The sequence below is a fragment of the Rutilus rutilus genome (assembly GCF_951802725.1).
Source record: "Rutilus rutilus genome assembly, chromosome: 3".
Lineage (NCBI taxonomy): Eukaryota > Metazoa > Chordata > Actinopteri > Cypriniformes > Leuciscidae > Rutilus > Rutilus rutilus.
The window spans coordinates 759422-766921 of NC_140211.1; the positions used below are offsets into that span (position 1 = coordinate 759422).

Consider the following 7500-nt stretch of genomic DNA (forward strand, 5'->3'; position numbering starts at 1 on the left):
ATTAAGCTTTAATTTTAAAAGCTATAATATTATCACCAGGACATTTTAAAGCCCAAAACCATCTTTTCATGACCTTATTTTTAGCGGGGTAAAATCTATCAAAATAATGTTATATTTGGTCAAGGTTGTCTAAAAGTGTCGTTTTGTTCCAAAACCAACAAAAGGAACAAAAATGGCTGCACTCGGTCTAACTTAATTATGCATGACTACACCATAACTATAACGAGTAACTATACCATACTGGTTTGAACGACATTTATTTTTGAGTGAACTATGTTCTCTGCTTTCAAAGTCACTCGTAGCATTTTCTGTCCTCCACGACTGAGATTTCATTCATTCGTTCTAAGTCCCGCCCCCAAAATCCTGCCATTGGCCGAGTCAGAAGTTCAACAGACCAATCAAACGCCTCACAGTGCTTCACTCTCAAACGGTTCCTGTCTGAGACGAGAGTCAGAATCATGCGCAGAAACACAGCTGACACGAATTTGTTAAATGTTATAAATCACATTTAAAATCTACAAAAACGACTATCTTGCCAACAACAACAACAACAACACCACGCTGCTTCTCGTTAAACTCTTTAATTTATGATCATGATCATGACAAACACTAAGGTTTGCAACAGAACTAAAGCTTACGGATTCAAAAGCCCCTTGTTTAGCAGCCAGGTCAGAGACAAATGATACATGAAGAAGAGATTACAGGAAAACGTGCATAAATGATCATATTCTGAACAAAATACTGAAGAACTTTAACATGATTAACTGACAAACAAGTGTGAAACATGTAAAAACAAGTGGAGAACTCAACTTCAACAAAACACATGATGTGTGTGTGTGTGTAGGTTCAGGGGTCGGATTAGTGTGTGTGTGTGTGACTCTGTGTCGCCATCATTACAGACACTTCCTCTGCAGTTCCTGTAAAGTGGTGTGTGTTGTCCTTGCGCTGGGAAACTCAGAGACTCTGGACTGTAGACGAGCTGAGCCATGCTTACATGCAAATCTATCTGTTGCTTTTTAAATGTCTGAATGAATGAATGAAACTCCCTAGAAGGACAAATATCACAATGATAAATGACAAGATGACAACAACCCGTCCAATATCATGACGCTTCCCATCAAGATGTGACATGACGAGTTTCTAGCATGAAGTAATTGTTCTGTCCTCAATAAAAGTGTAACATTCACATCCAGTCAGATTTGATGCTTAGCATTCAGCTATTCAAAAGGGAGCTCCTGACCAATGAGATTTCACTGAGTGTGGAGTCATGATTTGACAAAAATAGACAGCAGAAAAGAAAGACTGACAGACAACAAAGAACACAGGAAAGATTTTTCAGCACTAGTTTAATGTGAGGAGTTCATTTAATCAGTAAACCAAAGCTTAAAGAATAATCTTAAGAAGAATACAGAATCTCTTCACATTAAACTACTGAATACAGAATCTCTTCACATTAAACTACTGAACGCAGAATCTCTTCACATTAAACTACTGAACGCAGAAACTCTTCACATTAAACTACTGAACGCAGAAACTCTTCACATTAAACTACTGAACGCAGAAACTCTTCGCATTAAACTACTGAACGCAGAAACTCTTCGCATTAAACTACTGAACGCAGAAACTCTTCGCATTAAACTACTGAACGCAGAAACTCTTCGCATTAAACTACTGAACGCAGAAACTCTTCGCATTAAACTACTGAACGCAGAAACTCTTCGCATTAAACTACTGAACGCAGAAACTCTTCGCATTAAACTACTGAACGCAGAAACTCTTCGCATTAAACTACTGAACGCAGAAACTCTTCACATTAAACTACTGAACGCAGAAACTCTTCACATTAAACTACTGAACGCAGAATCTCTTCACATTAAACTACTGAACGCAGAATCTCTTCACATTAAACTACTGAACGCAGAATCTCTTCACATTAAACTACTGAACGCAGAATCTCTTCACATTAAACTACTGAACGCAGAAACTCTTCACATTAAACTACTGAACGCAGAATCTCTTCACATTAAACTACTGAACGCAGAATCTCTTCACATTAAACTACTGAATGCAGAATCTCTTCACATTAAACTACTGAACGCAGAATCTCTTCACATTAAACTACTGAACGCAGAATCTCTTCACATTAAACTACTGAACGCAGAATCTCTTCACATTAAACTACTGAACACAGAATCTCTTCACATTAAACTACTGAACACAGAATCTCTTCACATTAAACTACTGAACACAGAATCTCTTCACATTAAACTACTGAATACAGAATCTCTTCACATTAAACTACTGAACGCAGAATCTCTTCACATTAAACTACTGAACACAGAATCTCTTCACATTAAACTACTGAACACAGAATCTCTTCACATTAAACTACTGAATTCACATTAAACTACTGAACACAGAATCTCTTCACATTAAACTACTGAACACAGAATCTCTTCACATTAAACTACTGAACACAGAATCTCTTCACATTAAACTACTGAATACAGAATCTCTTCACATTAAACTACTGAACGCAGAATCTCTTCACATTAAACTACTGAACACAGAATCTCTTCACATTAAACTACTGAACACAGAATCTCTTCACATTAAACTACTGAATTCACATTAAACTACTGAACACAGAATCTCTTCACATTAAACTACTGAACACAGAATCTCTTCACATTAAACTACTGAACACAGAATCTCTTCACATTAAACTACTGAATCCAGAATCTCTTCACATTAAACTACTGAATCCAGAATCTCTTCACATTAAACTACTGAACGCAGAATCTCTTCACATTAAACTACTGAACGCAGAATCTCTTCACATTAAACTACTGAACGCAGAATCTCTTCACATTAAACTACTGAACGCAGAAACTCTTCACACTAAACTACTGAACGCAGAATCTCTTCACATTAAACTACTGAACGCAGAATCTCTTCACATTAAACTACTGAACGCAGAATCTCTTCACATTAAACTACTGAACGCAGAAACTCTTCACACTAAACTACTGAACGCAGAATCTCTTCACATTAAACTACTGAACGCAGAATCTCTTCACATTAAACTACTGAACGCAGAATCTCTTCACATTAAACTACTGAACGCAGAAACTCTTCACATTAAACTACTGAACGCAGAATCTCTTCACATTAAACTACTGAACGCAGAATCTCTTCACATTAAACTACTGAACGCAGAATCTCTTCACATTAAACTACTGAACGCAGAATCTCTTCACATTAAACTACTGAACGCAGAATCTCTTCACATTAAACTACTGAACGCAGAATCTCTTCACATTAAACTACTGAACGCAGAATCTCTTCACATTAAACTACTGAATATAGAATCTCTTCACATTAAACTACTGAACGCAGAAACTCTTCACATTAAACTACTGAACGCAGAATCTCTTCACATTAAACTACTGAACGCAGAATCTCTTCACATTAAACTACTGAACGCAGAAACTCTTCACATTAAACTACTGAACGCAGAAACTCTTCACATTAAACTACTGAACGCAGAAACTCTTCACATTAAACTACTGAACGCAGAAACTCTTCACATTAAACTACTGAACGCAGAAACTCTTCACATTAAACTACTGAACGCAGAAACTCTTCGCATTAAACTACTGAACGCAGAAACTCTTCGCATTAAACTACTGAACGCAGAAACTCTTCGCATTAAACTACTGAACGCAGAATCTCTTCACATTAAACTACTGAACACAGAATCTCTTCACATTAAACTACTGAACACAGAATCTCTTCACATTAAACTACTGAATCCAGAATCTCTTCACATTAAACTACTGAACGCAGAATCTCTTCACATTAAACTACTGAACGCAGAATCTCTTCACATTAAACTACTGAACGCAGAATCTCTTCGCATTAAACTACTGAACGCAGAATCTCTTCGCATTAAACTACTGAACGCAGAAACTCTTCGCATTAAACTACTGAACGCAGAATCTCTTCACATTAAACTACTGAACGCAGAAACTCTTCACATTAAACTACTGAACGCAGAAACTCTTCACATTAAACTACTGAACGCAGAAACTCTTCACATTAAACTACTGAACGCAGAATCTCTTCACATTAAACTACTGAACGCAGAATCTCTTCACATTAAACTACTGAACGCAGAATCTCTTCACATTAAACTACTGAACGCAGAATCTCTTCACATTAAACTACTGAACACAGAAACTCTTCACATTAAACTACTGAACACAGAAACTCTTCACATTAAACTACTGAACACAGAATCTCTTCACATTAAACTACTGAACGCAGAATCTCTTCACATTAAACTACTGAACGCAGAATCTCTTCACATTAAACTACTGAACACAGAAACTCTTCACATTAAACTACTGAACACAGAAACTCTTCACACTAAACTACTGAACACAGAATCTCTTCACATTAAACTACTGAATAAAGAATAAATACTTCACATGAATCTAGAGGTGAAATAGTGAATCTCTTCTCATTAAACCTCTGATTAACCTAAGAAACTCTTTACTTAAAAATTCTGCTGAAATAATGTAACTCTTGACACTAAACTACTGATTAAATGCTGAAGAAACTCCAGGCATGGCAGTGCCCTGAACCCTCAGCACAGGAACAGAGGGAGGCTGTCTTTAGAAAATGAGTAGGAAGCAAAAAATGAAGTTAGCTGGGAAAAAAAAAGAGAAACAGACGAAAGAAGAAAGAAAAACACAGGATGCTGCGATCTGGAACGACGGAGCTCGAGAGACAAGTCAGGGCAGGTCTGGGACAAAGAGATCGGAAAGAATTAAAAAACAACAGGCAGAGAGAGAGAGACAGGGAGAGAGACAGATAAGATCGAGAACCACAGCGAGGGAATTGTGCGGCGAGCCGGCATTAAAAAGTTTGTTTTACGCAACTGAGGTGGTTTCCAGCCCAATGGACACGCTCTCGCCTGACTCTGTAGGGAAGTGGAGGATCATGGGATATACGTGGGAGGACAATAACGAAACAGACGTGTAAGAGAGAGGGAAAACAGAAAAATGACTGAGGAAGGAAGACTACAAATACTCGTTTTTAAAATGCACTGAGCAAAGTCTTGGCAAATTGCTGATTAACACACTGTTGACTGTTTTATAAAAGCATAAGCCACTTATTTTACCATGGTAAATGTTTGACTCTTCAGGTTAGCTTAACATGCCATCTAATATCTAAATAGATCACTCTGATCATCAGAAAAGTTAAGTTTAAGAATAATACATTTACTAATGTAAATCAGATTTTACTTTTACATTTTCAAAGCTGTTTTAAGGGACAGTTTCAGTATCTGTCGATTTCATCGGTTCACACATGAGAAATGAACATGGTACAATATAATCAGCAAAACAAACACAAAGTCCAGCTCAGTACTACATGTCTGCGTCCTAATATGATCCTTGACCCGTGTGAGGTCTTCTTATCGAGTTGGCAAAGTGCGTGTGTGTGTGTGTGTCATTTGATATCCAGACCAACAACATTCCCTTCACAAGTGTGTGATACATGCCATGGGAATATCCTCTTCCCCCCGAAACAGGCAATTCTCTCAGAGTCCTGGAGCTCAACCAAACAACCCAAATAAATACTATCTAGGCCCAGACGGAATCATTGGAATTCCTGGATTTAAATAGAGTTGAAATGACTACAGTGTTGCTCCTAGATGAATGCACAATCAAGTTAGACACAATAGCAAACCAAACACACATGCATTGAGTAGAAGATGTAGAAGTCTGTGAATGATGGGAGTTATGATTCCGAGGAAACCTGAGGAGCTTTTCCCGAGTTCTGCGGGCAGAGATTCCATGTGGGCCTGATAATAATCCCACAACAACACCAGCCGCTGAATCCAGGAATGGACCATATTTGAGATTCATTCTAACAGAAATGTAAAGGGAAATGAGATAGTTTTAACACTTCAAAAGTGTTGCGTTCCTCCGAGAAACTCAAGACCTTTGAGGTGGGACCGGGGACGACGCTATCCCAGCGCTTTTGTGAGGAAATGCAAAATGTTCCCTGAGAAACTTTTTTTTAACTAATATGAGATTATATTTCAATGCTTTTGCATTCCCTCGCTAAATATTTTGTGATGGAAATAATAGGATATGGAAGGGGAAACTGCATTTCAATGCCTTTGTGACACACAATTGTTTTGCATGTAAATGCAAAGTTTCTAAGTAGGGATGGGCGATATGGACTTAAAATATATCACAATATTTTCTGGTATTTACTGTGATAACGATATCAATATAGTACCATTCACCACTGTTTTTGGCTACAAGTGATGCATGCATTCTGGAGAGAAACACAAACACTGATCTAAAGTGAAGCATCATCAGATAGGCTCCTATAATATACCAATTACACACAATAATAAATAAAACAGTAAAGATCCAAATACCAGCCCTTGCAGAAATGGACAAGTTGCAATATTACGCTTCTTCTGTAAAAGTGCAGATCACACAATAATAATTCAAATCAATTACAAGTTTGAAATGTGAACACAGATCCTGTATTCATACTCTCAGGAAGACTAATTCTCATCGTGAGGAGAATCTTCAACTGGTATCAAACGATAACATATCCCTATTTCTCAGAGGAATGCACTACTTTTGATGAGTGAATGCAGAAGCATTGAAATATGATTTTCCATGTCCCTTTAGGGGCTCCTCATAAACGGCATTATGAAGGAAACTCTGCTGGAAACTGATGCGCTCGGACCACACAGGACTCGGCTCAGCGGCAGGCAGACATTCACACACCAGATATCATGTGTGATATTGTTTCACTAGTGTGATCAGGACACTATAGTTCATTTCTGTGAGTGAGGAGAGCAAAATAAAGTAAACTGTGACATATTATACCCAAACACACTTCATACAGAGAATACCAGTGAAATTTGGGAGCAGAAATGATTCAGACACTTTGAGCTGATCATGTTTTGCTGAAGTGTGTTTTCTTTAATTGCTAATGCTCTTTTTACACACAGACTGAACACAATGAAGCATTGCTTGGTGATTGGTTGAGCTAAACTGGTATTATCTAATTGTGTAGTTAAATTTAACAGCTGACAGATATTCAACATAATTCATGTGTGAGACAGTCTAACAGAAGGACGGACAAAACCAGTCAAATATCAACTGAGTTCTGCTCATATTTTATTACCATTTTCTAAACTATAGCGAATAAACTGTGATCATGTGAGGAATGTTGAAGGAGTCTGAATTTTTGGTTTGACTGTATAAATAAATGTGGTGTGAGTGAGGGTGATTTCTATGGTAACATACTAAACTAAAATGATGTGATTTAAATGACTTTAGTTCAAATAATACAGGTTTAGATGAAAATAAAAAGTTTGGTAAAATGGAGGAGAAACTGCTTCCGATCAGCTTATTTAAATGTGAATCACTTTGATATAGTCATGAATTCATTCAAATCCAC

At 37.3% G+C, this 7500-nt stretch overlaps 1 protein-coding gene across 1 annotated transcript in view; it reads right to left on the reverse strand.

Moving 5' to 3' along the window:
- Positions 1-7500, reverse strand: part of LOC311287869 (mitogen-activated protein kinase kinase kinase 11) — a 41766-nt gene that overhangs the window by 32311 nt on the left and 1955 nt on the right. The window lies entirely within an intron of this gene.